We start from the raw sequence: 17,036 nt of genomic DNA on the forward strand, positions 1-17,036 counted from the left end.
ATCTCACGCTTCCACGGGTCGTCCGATGACAAAAGACCGCCAGCTAAGGGTTGTGTACTTAGCTGGTAGTGCAGCCTGGGCACTGTTGTCCTTCTGACATCAGCTAGAGTGAGAAGGTACGCCTCGAGCGTCTGTTCACCAGGAGGTGCGGCTCAAACAGCGTCTGCCTGGTACCCAGCGGCTGATTAACGAAATGCTGTATCGCGTCAGCTATACCTAAGGTGGCAGCCCCATCATCGCGATGTAGGTAACGCGACCCCGGTAAGGTAGCTTACTGAAGCCTCTCAAATACCACGAAAACGGAGATAGAAGAAAAGAGAACGTTATTTTTGGCAACCGACCCGGCAACGAAATAAGGACTATGATTGGAAACTCGGTACCTGGAATGTCAGGACCCTAAATGAACCTGGACGAGTGAGCCTTCTGGCTCGTGAACTGCAGAAGGTTGGAGTGAACGTGGCTGCTATTCAAGAAGTCCGATGGCCTAGATCCGGAGAACGTGAATTCCGAGCCGTGGACCCCACGACCAATACTGCATTCAAGTATAACATCTATTACAGCGGCGGTGAAAAAGCAGAGCATGGAGTTGGTTTCGTAGTGATGGGCAAGCAGATGAAGCGAGTGATGCGGTGGAAACCCATTAGCGAACGAATCTGTGTGTTGAGGATACGGGGCATATTCTTCAATTACAGCCTAATCAACGTTTACGCACCGACAAACGATAAATCCGACGACGTGAAGGACACGTTTTATGAATGTCTTGATAAAGCCTATGGAGAGTGCCCAAAGCATGACGTGAAAATTGTTATCGGAGACGCTAACGCCCAGGTCGGTAGAGAGGACTTTTTCCGTCCCATAATCGGTAGGGAGGGAGAGCCTTCACCCGCTACCAATGACAACGGCCTACGGCTAGTAAATTTTGCTGCTGCCAGAGGGATGGCCATCAGTAGCACCTACTTTGCACGAAAGAACATCCGAAAGCACACCTGGAGACACCCAAATGGTGAAACTTGCAACCAGATAGACCATGTTCTGGTGGATGGGCGCCATTTCTCGGATGTTATCGATGTGCGGACATTCAGAGGTCCGAACATTGACTCTGATCACTACCTCGTTGTCAGTAAAATTCGATCACGGTTGTCAACTGTATCGAACGAAAGATCACAGCGAACGATGCGTTACAATATCCAGCGATTGTCGGCGGAAGGAGTATCGGCTGAGTACCGCCAGAAGCTCGACGAACGGATAAGTGCAATACACGTTAGCGACAACATCAACGATCTATGGGAGTCGATCCATGGAGCGGTGAGCACAACAGCACGAGAAGTGGTAGGCACTGCACAGAGGCGACCCAGGACGGGTTGGTTCGATGTGAAGTGTCAGAGAGTGACAGACGAGAAGAACGTTGCCAGAAGCCGGATGTTGGTGTCGGGTACACGATCGAATAGAGATCGGTACAAGGAAGCAAGAGCAGCCGAAAAACGAACCCACCGCAGGAAGAAAAAAAATACGAAGAACAAGTTATTAGTGAGGCGCAGGAAAAAATGGAGCAGAACGATATGCGGAGGTTTTATGAGTCTGTCAATGGCGTGCGGAGAAAGACAGCGCCATCTCCCGTCATGTGCAACGACCAACAAGGAAATTTGCTGACAGATAAAACTGAAGTGGCTGCCAGGTGGAAGCAACACTTCGAGACTTTGTTGAATGGAGGAAGTGACGGTGCATCGGTGAACAGAATAAATATTAGCGACGATGGACAAGCTGTGGAGTCACCTACACTAGATGAGGTTAAAAAAGCTGTTAATGAGCTGAAAACAATAAGGCTGCGGGAAGGACCAGCTCCTGGCTGAACTTCTCAAACACGGCACTGAGCAGCTTTATGAAGTTCTGCACCATATTATGTCGAAAATATGGGAAGACGAGGAAATGCCTGCTAGCTGGTTGGACGGCCTCATTTGCCCTCTCTTTAAGAAAGGGCACAGACTGGAGTGCGCCAATTACCGAGGAATAACCCTCCTTAATTCGGCGTACAAAATTATGTCCCGTATTCTGTTCAACAGATTGAGACCGCTTGAAGAGTCCTTCGTCGGCGAATACCAAGCAGGTTTTCGTGAGGGCCGATCAACGACGGATCAAATGTTTACCCTGAGACAAATCCTTGATAAATTCCGGGAGTACAACTTGCAGACACATCATCTGTTTATTGATTTCAAGGCGGCGTACGATTCAGTGAAACGGAATGAATTGCAAATTATGCTTGAACATGGTTTTCCGGCGAAACTGATACGGCTGATTCGTATAACGTTGGACGGATCGAAATCAAGTGTAAGGGTTGCGGATGAAATATCGACGTCATTTGTTACCTTAGATGGATTAAAGCAGGGTGATGCACTCTCGAACCTACTGTTCAATATAGCGCTCGAGGGAGCGATATGGAGAGCTGGTGTGCAAAGAAGCGGTACCATTATCACAAAATCGCATATGCTCCTGGGATTTGCGGACGATATCGATAATATCGGAATTGATCGCCGTGCCGTGGAAGAGGCTTTTGCGCCTTTTAAGAGGGAGACAGCGAGATATGGACTCACGATCAATACCAGCAAAACGAAGTACATGGTCGCTGGCAATCAACGTGGGTTCATTAGTAGTGGTGGTAGCGAAATAGTGCTGGATGGTGAAAAATTTGAAGTGGTAGAAGAATTTGTGTATCTTGGAACATTAGTGACGTGCGATAATGATGTTACCCGCGAGGTGAAAAGGCGTATTGCAGCTGCAAATAGGGCTTATTACGGACTTCGTAACCAGCTTAAGTCCCGTAGTCTGCAAACGAAAACAAAACTCGCGCTGTATACTACTCTGATTCTTCCGGTGGCTTTATACGGCCATGAGACATGGACGTTAAAGGAGGCTGATCGGAGAGCTCTCGGAGTGTTTGAGCGTAAGGTGCTGCGGACAATACTCGGCGGTAAACAGGAGAACGGTATCTGGCGGCGTCGCATGAATCACGAATTGTACCAGGTGTATAAAGGGCTGGTTATTATTAAGCTTATACAACACGGCAAACTACGTTGGGCTGGTCACGTTGTTCGTATGCCGGAAGAACGTCAAGCGAAGATAATATTTAGTAGAGAACCCGGAAGAGGCCGCAGGCTTCGTGGAAGGCCGCGTACACGATGGCTTTTTGCAGTTGAAGAGGACCTGAGGGCGCTCAATGTTCAGGGCGACTGGAAGCGATTGGCCCAGGATCAAGTCCAGTGGAGAAGGATACTCCATTCGGCATAGGTTCATCGAAGAGCTGTAGCCCATCAAGTATCAAGTAAGTAAGACAAATAAGACAAATAAGTCAAAAAAAAAACAAATAAGACAAATAAGACAAATAAGACAAATAAGACAAATAAGACAAATAAGACAAATAAGACAAATAAGACAAATAAGACAAATAAGACAAATAAGACAAATAAGACAAATAAGACAAATAAGACAAATAAGACAAATAAGACAAATAAGACAAATAAGACAAATAAGACAAATAAGACAAATAAGACAAATAAGACAAATAAGACAAATAAGACAAATAAGACAAATAAGACAAATAAGACAAATAAGACAAATAAGACAAATAAGACAAATAAGACAAACAAGACAAATAAGACAAATAAGAAAAATAAGACAAATAAGACAAATAGGACAAATAAGACAAATAAGACAAATAAGACGAATTAAACAAATAAGAAAAATAAGACAAACAAGACAAATAAGACAAATAAGACAAATAAGACAAATAGGACAAATAAGACAAATAAGACAAATAAGACGAATTAAACAAATAAGAAAAATAAGGCAAACAAGACAAATAAGACAAATAAGACAAATAAGACAAATAAGACAAATAAGACAAATAAGACAAATAAGACAAACAAGACAAATAAGACAAATAAGAAAAATAAGACAAATAAGACAAACAAGACAAACAAGACAAATAAGACAAATAAGACAAATAAGACAAATAAGACAAATAAGACAAATTGGACAAATAAGACAAATAAGACAAATAAGACAAATAAGACAAATAAGACAAATAAGACGAATAAGACAAATAAGACAAATGAGACAAATAAGACAAATAAGACAAATAAGACAAATTAAACAAATGGAACAAATAAGATAGATAAGACTAAGAAGAAAAATAATAAGTTCGGAAGTTCCTCCTTCGGAAGTTCCTCCAGGGATTCGTTCGGAAGTTTCTCCAGGAATTGTCTTCGAAATTTCCGCCAGGAATTCATTCAGAAGTTCCTGCAGGAATTCTTTCAGAAGCTCCTCCAGGAATTGCTTCAGAAGTTCCTCGAGGAATTCTTTCAGAATTTTCTCCAGGAATTCCTTCGAAAGTTATTCCAGGAACTCCTTCGGAAGTTTCTCCAGGATTTCCTTCGGAAGTTCCTCCAGGAATTCCTTAGGAAGTTCCTGCAGGAATTCCTTAGGAAGTTCCACCAGGAATTACTTCGAAAGTTCCTCCAGGAAATCCTTCGAAAGTTCCTCCAGGAATTCCTTCGGAAGTTCCTCCAGGAATTCCTTCGGAAGTTCCTCCAGGAATTCCTTTGGAAGTTCCTCCAGGAATTCCTTCGGAAGTTCCTCCAGGAATTCCTTTGGAAGTTCCTCCAGGAATTCCTTCGGAAGTTCCTCCAGGAATTCCTTCGGAAGTTCCTCCAGGAATTCCTTCGGAAGTTCCTCCAGGAATTCCTTCGGAAGTTCCTCCAGGAATTTCTTCGGAAGTTCCTCCAGGAATTCCTTCGGAAGTTCCTCCAGGAATTCCTTCGGAAGTTCCTCCAGGAATTCCTTCGGAAGTTCCTCCAGGAATTCCTTCGAAAGTTCCTCCAGGAATTCCTTCGGAAGTTCCTCCAGGAATTTCTTCGAAGGTTCCTCCTGGAATTTCTTCGAAAGTTTCTCCAGGAATTCCTTCGGAAGTTCTTCCAGGAATTTCTTCGGAAGTTCCTCCAGGAATTCCTTCGGAAGTTCCTCCTGGAATTTCTTCGGAAGTTCCTCCTGGAATTCCTTCGGAAGTTCCTCCAGGGATTCTTTCGAAAGTTCCTCCAGGAATTCCTTCGGAAGTTCCTCCAGGAATTCCTTCGAAAGTTCCTCCTGGAATTCCTTCGGGATTTCCTCCAGGAATTCCTTCTGAAGTTCCTCCAGGAATTTCTTCGGAAATTCCTCCTGGAATTCCCTTAGAAGTTCCTCCAGGAATTCCTTCGGAAGTTCCTCCAGAAATTCTTTCGGAAGTTCCTCCAGGAATTTCTTCGGAAGTTCCTCCAGGAATTCCTTCGGAAGTTTCTCCAGGAATTCCTTCAGAAGTTCCTCCAGAAATTCTTTCGGAAGATCCTCCAGGAGTCCCTACGGGAAGTTACTGCAGAAATTCTATAGGAAGTTTATCCAGAAATTCCTTTGGAAGTTTCTCCAGGAATTCCTTCGGAAGTTCCTCCAGGAATTCCTTCGAAGTTCCTCCAGGAATTTCTTTGGAAGTTCCTCCAGGAATTCCTTCGGAAGTTCTCCGAAAATTCCTCCGGAAGTTCTCCGGAAATTCCTCCGGAAGTTCTCCGGAAATTCCTCCGGAAGTTCCTTCGGGAATTCCTCCGGAAGTTCCTTCGGGAATTCCTCCGGAAGTTCCTTCGGGCATTCCTCCGGAAGTTCCTCCAGGAACTTCTCCGGGAATTTATCTGGAAGTTCTTTTGTGAGTTCCTCCAAGAACTCTTCTGGAAGTTCCTCCAGAAGTTCCTTCGAAAGTTCCTCCACAAGTTCCTTCGGAAGTTCTTCCAGGAGTTCCTTCGGAAGTTCCCCCAGGAGTTCCTTCGGAAGTTCCTCCAAAAGTTCCTTCGGGAATTCCTCTAGGAGTTCCTTCGGGAATTCCTCCGGAAATTCCTTCGGAAGTTTCTCTGGAAGTTCCTTTGGGAATTCGTCCGGAAGTTCTTTCGGGTACTCCTCCGAAAGTTCCCTAGGAAGTTTATCCAGAAATTCCTTCGGAAGTTTCTCCAGGAATTCCTTCGGAAGTTCCTCCAGGAATTCCTTCGGAAGTTCCTCCAGGAATTCCTTCGAAGTTCCTCCAGGAATTTCTTCGGAAGTTCCGCCAGGAATTCCTTCGGAAGTTCTCCGGAAGTTCCTTCGGGAATTCATCCGGAAGTTCCTTCGGGAATTCCTCCGGAAATTCCTTCGGGAATTCCTCCGGAAGTTCCTTCGGGAATTCCTCCGGAAGTTCCTTCGGGAATTCCTCCGGTAGTTCCTTCGGGAATTCCTCCAAAAGTTCCTTCGGGAATTCCTCCGGAAGTTCCTTCGGGAATTCCTCCGGAAGTTCCTTCGGAAATTCCTCCGAAGTTCCTTCAAATTCCTCCAGAAGTTCCTTCTGGAATTCCTCCGAAGTTCCTTCAAATTCCTCCGGAAGTTCCTTCAATTCCTCCGAAGTTCCTTCGAATTCTTCCGGAAGTTCCTTCAATTCCTCCGGAAGTTCCTTCAGAATTCCTCCGGAAGTTCCTTCGGGAATTCCTCCGAAGTTCCTTCAGAATTCCTCCGGAAGTTCCTTCGAATTCCTCCGGAAGTTCCTTCGAATTCCTCCGAAGTTCCTTCGAATTCCTCCGAAGTTCCTTCAGAATTCCTCCGAAGTTCCTTCGAATTCCTCCGGAAGTTCCTTCGAATTCCTCCGGAAGTTCCTTCGAATTCCTCCGGAAGTTCCTCCAGGAAGTCCTCCGGAAGTTCCTCCAGGAAGTACTCCGGAAGTACCTCCAGGAACTCCTCGGAAGTTCCTCCAGGAACTCCTCCAGAAGTTCCTCCAGGAACTCCTCCAGAAGTTCCTCCAGGAACTCCTCCGGGAATTTATCTGGAAGTTCTTCTGTAAGTTCCTTCAAGAATTTTTCTGGAAGTTCCTCCAGAAGTTCCTTCGGAAGTTCCTCCAGAAGTTCCTTCGGAAGTTCTTCCAGGAGTTCCTTCGGAAGTTCCTCCAGGAGTTCCTTCGGAAGTTCCTCCAGAAGTTTCTTCGGGAATTCCTCCGGAAGTTCCTTCGGGAATTCCTCCGGAAGTTCCTTCGGGAATTCCTCCGGAAGTTCCTCCAGGAATTCCTCCGGAAGTTCCTCCAGGAAGTCCTCCGGAAGTTCCTCCAGGAAGTACTCCGGAAGTACCTCCAGGAACTCCTCCAGAAGTTCCTCCAGGAACTCCTCCAGAAGTTCCTCCAGGAACTCCTCCGGGAATTTATCTGGAAGTTCTTCTGTAAGTTCCTCCAAGAATTTTTCTGGAAGTTCCTCCAGAAGTTCCTTCGGAAGTTCCTCCAGAAGTTCCTTCGGAAGTTCTTCCAGGAGTTCCTTCGGAAGTTCCTCCAGGAGTTCCTTCGGAAGTTCCTCCAGAAGTTTCTTCGGGAATTCCTCTAGGAGTTCTTCCGGAAATTCCTTCGGGTATTCCTCCGGAAGTTTCTTCGGGAATTCCTCCGGAATTTCCTTCGGGAATTCATCCGGAAGTTCCTTCGAGAATTCCTCCGGAAGTTCCTTCGGGAATTCCTCCGGAAGTTCCTTCGGGAATTCCTCCGGAAGTTCCTTCAGGAATTCCGTCGGATGTTCTTCCGGACATTCCTCCGTAAGTTCCTTCGGGAATTCCTCCGGAAGTTCCTTAGGGAATTTTTCCAGAAATTCCTCCGAAAGTTCCTCCGGGAATTCCTCCGGAAGTTCCTTCGGGAATTCCTCCAGCAATTACTCCGGGAATTTCTCTGGAAGTTCCTCCAGGAATTCCTCTGTAAGTTCCTCCAAGAATTCCTCTGGAAATTCCTCCGGAAATTCCTCGGGAAGTTCCTCCAGGAATTCCTCTGGAAATTCCTCCGGGAATTACTATGGAAGTTCCTCCGGGAATTCTTCCGAAGGAACTTCCGAAGAAATTCTTGTAGAAACTTCCTAAGGAACTTCTGGAAGAACTTCTGAAGGAACTCCTGGAAGAACTTCCGAAGGAACTCCTGGAAGAACTTCCGGAGGAATTCCTGGAGGAACTTCCGAAGGTATTCCTGGAGGAACTTCCGAAGAAATTCCTGGAGGAACTTCCGAAGGAATTCCTGGAGGAACTTCCGAAGGAATTCCTGGAGGAACTTCCGAAGAAACTCCTGGAAGAACTTCTGAAGGAACTCCTGGAAGAACTTCCGAAGGAACTCCTGAAAGAACTTCCGAAGGAATTCCTGGAGGAACTTCCGAAGGTATTCCTGGAGGAACTTCCGAAGAAATTCCTGGAGGAACTCCCGAAGGAATTCTTGGAGAAACTTCCTAAGGAACTCCTGGAAGAACTTCCGAAGGAATTCCTGGAAGAACTTCCGAAGGAATTCCTGGAAGAACTTCCGAAGGAATTCCTGGAGGAACTTCCGAAGGAATTCCTGGAGGAACTTCCGAAGGAATTCCTGGAGGAACTTCCGAAGGAATTCCTGGAGGAACTTCCGAAGGAATTCCTGGAGGAACTTCCGAAGGAATTCCTGGAGGAACTTCCGAAGGAATTCCTGGAGGAACTTCCGAAGGAATTCCTGGAGGAACTTCCGAAGGAATTCCTGGAGGAACTTCCGAAGGAATTCCTGGAGGAACTTCCGAAGGAATTCCTGGAGGAACTTCCGAAGGAATTCCTGGAGGAACTTCCGAAGGAATTCCTGGAGGAACTTCCGAAGGAATTCCTGGAGGAACTTCCGAAGGAATTCCTGGAGGAACTTCCGAAGAGGAATTCCTGGAGGAACTTCCGAAGGAATTCCTGGAGAAACTTCCGGAGGAATTCCTGGAGGAACTTCCGAAGGAATTCTTGGAGGAACTTCCGAAAGAATTCCGGGAGAAACTTCCGAAGGAATTCCTGGAGGAACTTCCGAAGGAATTCCTGGAGGAGCTTCCGAAGGAATTCCTGGAGGAACTTCCGAAGGAATTCCTGGAGGAACTTCCGAAGGAATTCCTGGAGGAACTTCCGAAGGAATTCTTGGAGGAACTTCCGAAGGAATTCCTGGAGGAACTTCCGAAGGAATTCCTGGAGGAACTTCCGAAGGAATTCCCGGAGGAACTTCCGAAGGAATTCCTGGAGGAACTTCCGAAGGAATTCCTGGAGGAACTTCCGAAGGAATTCCTGGAGGAACTTCCGAAGGAATTCCTGGAGGAATTTCCGAAGGAATTCCTGGAGGAACTTCCGAAGGAATTCCTGGAGGAACTTCCAAAGGAATTCCTGGAGGAACTTCCCAAGGAATTCCTGGAGGAACTTCCGAAGGAATTCCTGGAGGAACTTCCGAAGGAATTCCTGTAGGAACTTCCGAAGGAATTCCTGTAGGAACTTCCGAAGGAATTCCTGTAGGAACTTCCGAAGGAATTCATGTAGGAACTTCCGAAGGAATTCCTGTAGGAACTTCCGAAGGAATTCCTGTAGGAACTTCCGAAGAAATTCCTGGAGCAACTTCCGAAGGAATTCCTGGAGGAACTTCCGAAGGAATTCCTGGAGGAATTCTCGAAGGAATTCCTGTAGGAACTTCCGAAGGAATTCCTGTAGGAACTTCCGAAGGAATTCCTGTAGGAACTTCCGAAGGAATTCCTGTAGGAACTTCCGAAGGAATTCCTGTAGGAACTTCCGAAGGAATTCCTGTAGGAACTTCCGAAGGAATTCCTGGAGGAACTTCCGAAGGAATTCCTGGAGGAACTTCCGAAGGAATTCCTGGAGGAACTTCCGAAGGAATTCCTGGAGGAACTTCCGAAGGAATTCCTGGAGGAACTTCCGAAGGAATTCCTGTAGGAACTTCCGAAGGAATTCCTGGAGGAACTTCCGAAGGAATTCCTGGAGGAACTTCCGAAGGAATTCCTGGAGGAACTTCCGAAGGAATTCTTGGAGGAACTTCCGGAGGAATTCCTGGAGGAACTTCCGGAGGAATTCCTGGAGGAACTTCCGGAGGTATTCCTGGAGGAACTTCCGGAGGAATTTCTGGAGGAACTTCCGAAGGAATTCCTGGAGGAACTTCCGAAGGAATTCCTGGATGAACTTTCGAAGGAATTCCTGGAGGAACTTCCGGAGGAATTCCTGGAGGAACTTCCGGAGGAATTCCTGGAGGAACTTCCGGAGGAATTCCTGGAGGAACTTCCGGAGGAATTCCTGGAGGAACTTCCGGAGGAATTCCTGGAGGAACTTCCGGAGGAATTCCTGGAGGAACTTCCTGAGGAATTCCTGGAGGAACTTCCGGAGGAATTCCTGGAGGAACTTCCGGAGGAATTCCTGGAGGAACTTCCGGAGGAATTCCAGGAGGAACTTCCGGAGGAATTCCAGGAGGAACTTCCGGAGGAATTCCTGGAGGAATTCCTGGAGGAACTTCCGGAGGAATTCCTGGAGGAACTTCCGGAGGAATTCCTGGAGGAACTTCTGGAGGAATTCCTGAAGGAACTCCCTTAGGAACATCTGGAGGACTTTCTGGAGGAATACCGTGAGGGACTTCCGTAGGAATTTGTCTTGTTTACCTTATTTGTCCTATTTGTCTTATTTGCTTTATTTGTCTTATTTGTTTTATTTCTTTTATTTTGCTCATTTGTTCTATTTGACTTATTTGTTTTATTTATTTTCGATTGTTTATCTCATCAAGTTTCTATATTTCATTTCAAATGATATATTTGGTATCTTCGTGTTTGCAAATAGGAATACGCTTTTTTCTAGTGTCACGCTAGATACAAAGTTGACGGACTTTCTACCGCTCTCATCGCTCCTTTCGTGCTGTGCACCACAAGAAAATATGCGGTTGGCTGCTCTCCCGAAATGGTAACTTTTGTATGGAATTTAAAAAACTTGGTTGAAGTAAAAAGAGCTTCCTGCAAAATTTATTGCGGTGACATATACTTTTTATTACATCAAAATGATCGTTGGAAAAATTCAAAACTTTTGTCAGTTTGGTTTTGCGAAATTCGGTTCCTTTGTGCCTTAAATCATCGGAGAGAGGTACTGAGAAGCGAAAATTTCAGTTCTACAATAGTTCAGTATTTAGAGCATAATTCAAATTTGTAGGTCCATGAAATTTTGTAGGAACATTCCTTGATAAATTTCAAAGAGATTGTCAGTTGGGATAAGCGAAATTCGTTCCCAATTCCGAGTTATAGACATTTTAGTACGAAAATAGCACTCTACCGCGAGAGAGCTTCCCTCAGACCTTAATAACGTGCTTGTCGTTCCATTACGTTGGGAAAGGTAATAAACGTTTTTCCTGCGTACAATAATTGCCACTAATAAAATTGAAATATGTTGCTCCATATGTGAATCGCCGGGCGTTGCACTATGGGGCGGCTCCATACAAGTAGGTGGCCGAAAATATTTTCATTTCATTTCTGCAATATTTCACACTTATATCGTAGATTATTGTCTAAAAGATGTGAAATACTTGTTTTGCAGGTCGTTATTACTTCTAAGGTCTCCAAACTCCCTGGAATACAGACCTTTGATCTCTATGGAATATATCCCTTTTATCTACGAATGTCTCATGTACACAGCAGTCTATAGATGTGTATTTTATTGCAGCGCAGACCTGTAGAGTTCAAACTAGAAAATTGTATACTGTTTTTATGTGAATTGAGTTGTACAGATGTTCTAAGTTGTACAAGGACTCCGTCAAATACAGGCCATTGCATCTACATACGTAACAGCCCTAGTAACATTTTGGTTTTATACTGGCTTTATAACACTCTTGAAGAGTAAATTATGGTCTTCAAGAGCGTTATAAAACTTAAAATGTTACTTGGGAGGTTGTCTTTGTAGGATTTTTCAGATTGGTTCAGGCTCTTAACCCGTAAAACAAGTAAAGGGAATACAATATAAAGCTCTATTAAAGCTAAACGAACTCCATGCAATAAAAGCTTCAAGATATATAAGTATACTGCAACAACATTTATTTATTCATTATGTACATGAACATCCTCAACAAAATCATCATTTATTTCTTCAAGATCGATTAAAATATCTGCTATCGTATATTTTTCTGTACTCGAATCTGTTGTATTGCAAGAAGTTTCAGTCACTAAAAAACTTTGAACATCTTCTGGATATTCCAGATTAGATTTATTTTGAAGTCGCTTACCTCGTGAGCTCTAAATACTTCAATGAGTTGCCTATAATTCATGATTCACCAAATAATAAGTACAAACACTTCAGACGATTTACCTTCGCAATCACAGCTCACTATGCACTCAGAGAGACATTCATAAATGTTCTGTTTATTTATTTCACCTAGGTACATACCAATAATTATCGAAAGATGTCCTTAGGTACAGACATTTTTGCTTCTTGTATTCACATATTGGATTTTAATTAATATCAAAATTTTACTTTTTATGAAATAATTTCAAATGAAGCCTAGAGTATTTTCGTAACCCTCAAGAGTATATTGTTTTTTTCATATTTATTTGCTTGATACTTGATAGATAATGAGTTGCCTCCTCTTGGTGAGCCTACGCCAAATGGAGTATCATATAGCTGCATAAGCTATCGTGTACACGGCCTACCACGAAGCCTACGACACTTTTCGTGTTATCTACTATCTCTATTTTAACTGTTATTGATGCTCTTTTGTCATACGCATGGGATTTGTATCCAGCCCATCACAGTCTGCCGTGTATTATGAGAATAATTACATTTAATGTTTCAAAATTACTTTTTTTCGAAAAAGTTATCGGAATCGCAGATTTGCAGCCATAAGCGGCTGGAATTTGTTTTAATGCCTTCTGGGAGGTCCAAAGAAAGTCGTAGTGGTAGTCGCTAAGCGAAACTTTGAGAAACTTTTTTTGTATGGAACTTTTTGTATGAAAAAACACATTTTTTTCTTCTGGTCATTTTCGGATGTTTCACTACCTATTTTCCCATAACTAACCCGTTCTTCGCAAGTCCATGAAATAAGCTTTCAGAAACTTTTTAAAGAGTTAGAAAAGAGCTACTGTAGCCGAAGATATTGACAGTTGAATAATGCATTGATTTTTCAAGAACTAAAAAGTGTCTGGCTCTAATGCCTATATCTTGATAACCATATGGCTTAGAGTGCTGATATGCTGGGGTTTAATGCTCCAAAGCATTAGCATTTAGTAGGTCAACTTGAATTACGAATCAGAGAAAGTCGATTTTTTTATTTTCGGCCACCTGATTCCCCATAGTGCGTTGGTCCCTCACCAGTGGCAATGCTTTTGCCCTCTTATATGTATATTATTTCGTATGCACGATCGTTTATTTTACTTTGTTTTGGATCAGCTGATCGCAAGAAAATGGGTCAGCTGAGTCTGTCTCAAAGTTTTACGCTTTCTTCTATGTTTGGTTTAAAGATTCCTACGATATATCCCGTGATCTGATATGAGGAGTGATGAAGGATCTCAAGGCCGTTCATCTCCTCCCACACAAACGAGGTGAAGGTTCATTAAGAAAATGATCCTTCGCTTGTTAGGGTAGGCCAAAAACATATATATTTTTCAATTATATAATCATTCAATGGTCCGTTGTTTATCAATCATTAACTATTATCTGACATATCCGAATTTTACTTTCGGTGGAGTTTAGGATCTGTCTCAATTGGATAATTAAACTGAAATTAAACTTAAAAGTGACATTTCAATAATTATCAAATAACCCTGCTCGCAGAGCAAGATTACTTTTGACAGATATCGAATCATTTTCCATCGATGTCCTATTGGAATTGCTGGGTAGCACCAGCCATTCTTATAACGGGGTGATTTTTTAATTTTCGAACTGCCACTTTTAAGTTTAATTCTCCAAATGAGACAGAACCTTAGTGTTAGAATCTCTTGATGTTTATTCGTTCTGTATGTGTTTTTATAAATTCTTTTAATAATAATTTCTTACAAAGTTTACTTTTGGATCTTTGATATGGTTCAGCTAACATTTTTTTTTGTTATTCTTCAACGCTTCTCTTGACCAAGATTTAAATACATTGATACGTTTCTGAGTTAATATATATAATTATTCCATAGTAATTTTCATGGTCCCTATTATTCTTCTAATTTATCATAACCATCTCTTTTTTTTCTTGTAATCTTTTAATGCTATATAATTGTATGCGTTTGGCAATTTTTTCAAATATTTTGCCCTAATTCGTACTCTTTGTGTTATTTCAAAATTATTTTTTTCCCGTATCTTAGTGTTATATCAACTTATTTTATTATTAAAAAAAACTTTTTTTTGTTTGTTTGTTTTCTGACCATACTGCATCTATTACGTGTTCTTCTAATCTATCAAATCACCCTGCTATATGCCTTTTTTTTTCTTTCGTCTTGTGACCATTTTATTTCATCTGATCTTTTAAGTATTCTCATATTTGCACATAAACTTTCTCGAGAGTTTCTTACCTGATGATGCCTTCTCGAATCACCTCGCCTTTACTTGGTGTTGCTCTTGCGTCCTCGTAATCATTAGTGTTGTTGATCACTTGGTTGGTTACAAATCTCGAGTGCAGGATGTGTTCCTAGTCTGCTGTTTGATTATTCCGTATCGTCTTGTGCTTTCTGATGCCTTACTTGTTTCGCCTCTTAAGCTGCTCCTCTCGTGTGGGTTCCTTTGTACTGCCGTCTAAATTTGTAATCTTCGATGAAATTGTTTTGGCCAAGCCATGATGATGTTTTGGTAAATGATGTCTATTGTTTGTTGTGTGCAAAAATTGCTGTTGTACCGGCCACTTGTATAAATCTGACGTGATATCTCCAGCGGAGTAGAAGTAGCTCTGCTCTAGTTGTATTTCAATGATTTTCTGCATGTAACATTGTAATAGTTTGACGTTATTACAGTGCCTTTTTCAATAGTTTTAAGCTGCTTCTTGTAATCTTGCCTAGCCGCAACTCACGGTAGGAATTTATCACGGGGATAATTATGCTGAGACTGGGTCGCTTATGCTGTCAGTCGGTTACACTCTCGCAGTCATACCAATTCATCCGAGAGGGAACAGAAAGGGAAAATCACCAGAAACTACGTTACGCTGGAAAAGGGAAACCACAGTTCTCAAATGCTGAGTGCTCAAAAGCCACACGTGTCGACCCTTCAGAAAGTGTCCAACCAGGATGAGGCCTGGAACTCCTTTCTGAGCACGGAAAACGGAAACAAATTGAAATTAGGTGTAAACTACTCAACTGTTAGGGAACACTGCATAAAAACTTAACCACCAACTATAATCGTTTTACAACTATTTATTCACCTAAACTGGCCTATTAGTGACGTCACTTTAAAATTAGGTTTGTGGTACTTGCGGTTTACAATTTTTCGGGATGTTTTGTGCGCTTGTTGGTTGGTAGAGGTGGTACGGGAACTGGTGGTGTGCGGGCTTCGATGGCGGATTTCCAGGGCGGTTGAGGGGTGACCGAATTCACGCCGGAACATGAACCGGTCTCGGTTTCTCGGTTTCGTTGGCGTCAGGCAATGGCGGTTCGTAGCTGGGTTCGGATTGACTAGACCGAATTTACGCCGTAACATAAACCGGTCTGTCTCCTCGATGAACCTTGGTGGAACGTTGGGGCTGGATGGGGTTTCTGTCCGTTTTGGGGATATTCCCGATCGGAATGTGTTGACGGATTCCAATCCTTCAGCCTTTATGACGTTGTTCCGGGGGGTTCTGGGAAAGATCGGCTTGCCAGGCAAGCACTCGCAAAAAACACAAAAAGGCCCGTTGGACGGACCTGCCAAAGCAGATTAGCACATAATCACACATAATTTTGCCCATCCCGCCAGTACCACACTACATCCACAAACTTCCTTAAAACTAACATATTGGCATTTACCTTTTTGTGAGGCTAATTGGGTTTAAACAATGCTTCTTCACTCTTCTTGTGGCTTATTATATTCTATTATAATAGAAACAATGAAACAATTAGAACAATATAACATACACTTTTGTTCAACAACTAACCGTACTACTTCGAACTGTGATAATAGTTTTTAAGATCTACTACTATCGTAACTTTTAAGTTTTAACCTACAATGACACCAAAAAAGTTTAATAATTTACACCATTTAATATTGAACAATTAACACTAACTTTAACTTTAGGATCACGTCGCGCACTTCTATTTCCTTTGATGGACACGGACAGAAAGAACGACATCGATTTAGGCCAAGCATATAAAACCTATGAATTTGAGAAACGGACACGAACATTTACTAATTTATGGTTTAACGGTCCTCTCTGGGTTACCTTTTTAATTTGCTTTGCGTACTTTCTTGCAAACAAGTACACGTTCAAACCGCTGCAAACAAACAATATGACAGTTGGATGACAGACATAACAGCATAAACGTGTGAGTTCTTTTGACAAGGACAGGGTCGGACTACTAAACAGAAAAACTCACGAAGGATTAACAGGAAAACAAGGAATATTTGCTTGTGGTGGAGCTACAAGCTGTATTTTGTGACCAACGGTTACATTACCCCACACTCCTTCTTTTTAAAATGAATGAAATTCATTTTAAAAGTAGGCAATGGAGACACTACACACGTACTATACGATGTTTCCATTTCAATTTGATATTATTTACTTTAAGAAAATAATTAAATTGTTAGAAAATCTTTATTGGCAACACTGTTTACTCACTGAGTTACTCTTTCCAATGAGAGAGAAAGTGAGTGGTCATTTACCAACACATACAAATTCCATCTGTCAAATCACAACATAAACTGTAAACATCTAAACTGAAAACGTGAAATCAAAAAGTGATAAGAACGCAACAAAATAGTGAAATTATAGTGAATTTTCGTGTATTTATGTACCGGCGACGAGTGAATTGGATCGAGAAAAGAATGCTGTCAGTTCCCGGTATGTTCGAGGTGGACTTACGCGCGATAGTCACTGCAGTTCCTTGCAACATTGGTCGGTGTTGTTTACATTGATCGGCGATGGATACTGCATTCGAATCGTACCGAAAAGCTTTGGATTAAACTATGGGAGGTAAGTAATGTGTGACTACGACGGAATTCGATGATTGTGTGACTTATTGTGTTTATTTACATTCGCAAGGTGCACCGGATTACGAATGTTTCCATGGATTTTTCCTATTTTC

The 17,036-nt window shown here is 42.6% G+C and overlaps 1 long non-coding RNA gene across 1 annotated transcript; it reads right to left on the reverse strand.

Annotated features, from left to right (window-relative positions):
- Nucleotides 1–14,927: 14,927 nt before the first annotated feature.
- LOC134223744 (uncharacterized) lies at nt 14,928–16,270 on the reverse strand. Its single transcript, XR_009982701.1, has 4 exons — nt 16,019–16,270; nt 15,890–15,955; nt 15,762–15,824; nt 14,928–15,659 (listed from the first exon to the last, which is right to left on the reverse strand). It is a non-coding gene; the product is annotated as an uncharacterized LOC134223744 (long non-coding RNA).
- Nucleotides 16,271–17,036: the final 766 nt, after the last annotated feature.

This window comes from Armigeres subalbatus, chromosome 3 (genome assembly GCF_024139115.2).
Source record: "Armigeres subalbatus isolate Guangzhou_Male chromosome 3, GZ_Asu_2, whole genome shotgun sequence".
NCBI lineage: Eukaryota > Metazoa > Arthropoda > Insecta > Diptera > Culicidae > Armigeres > Armigeres subalbatus.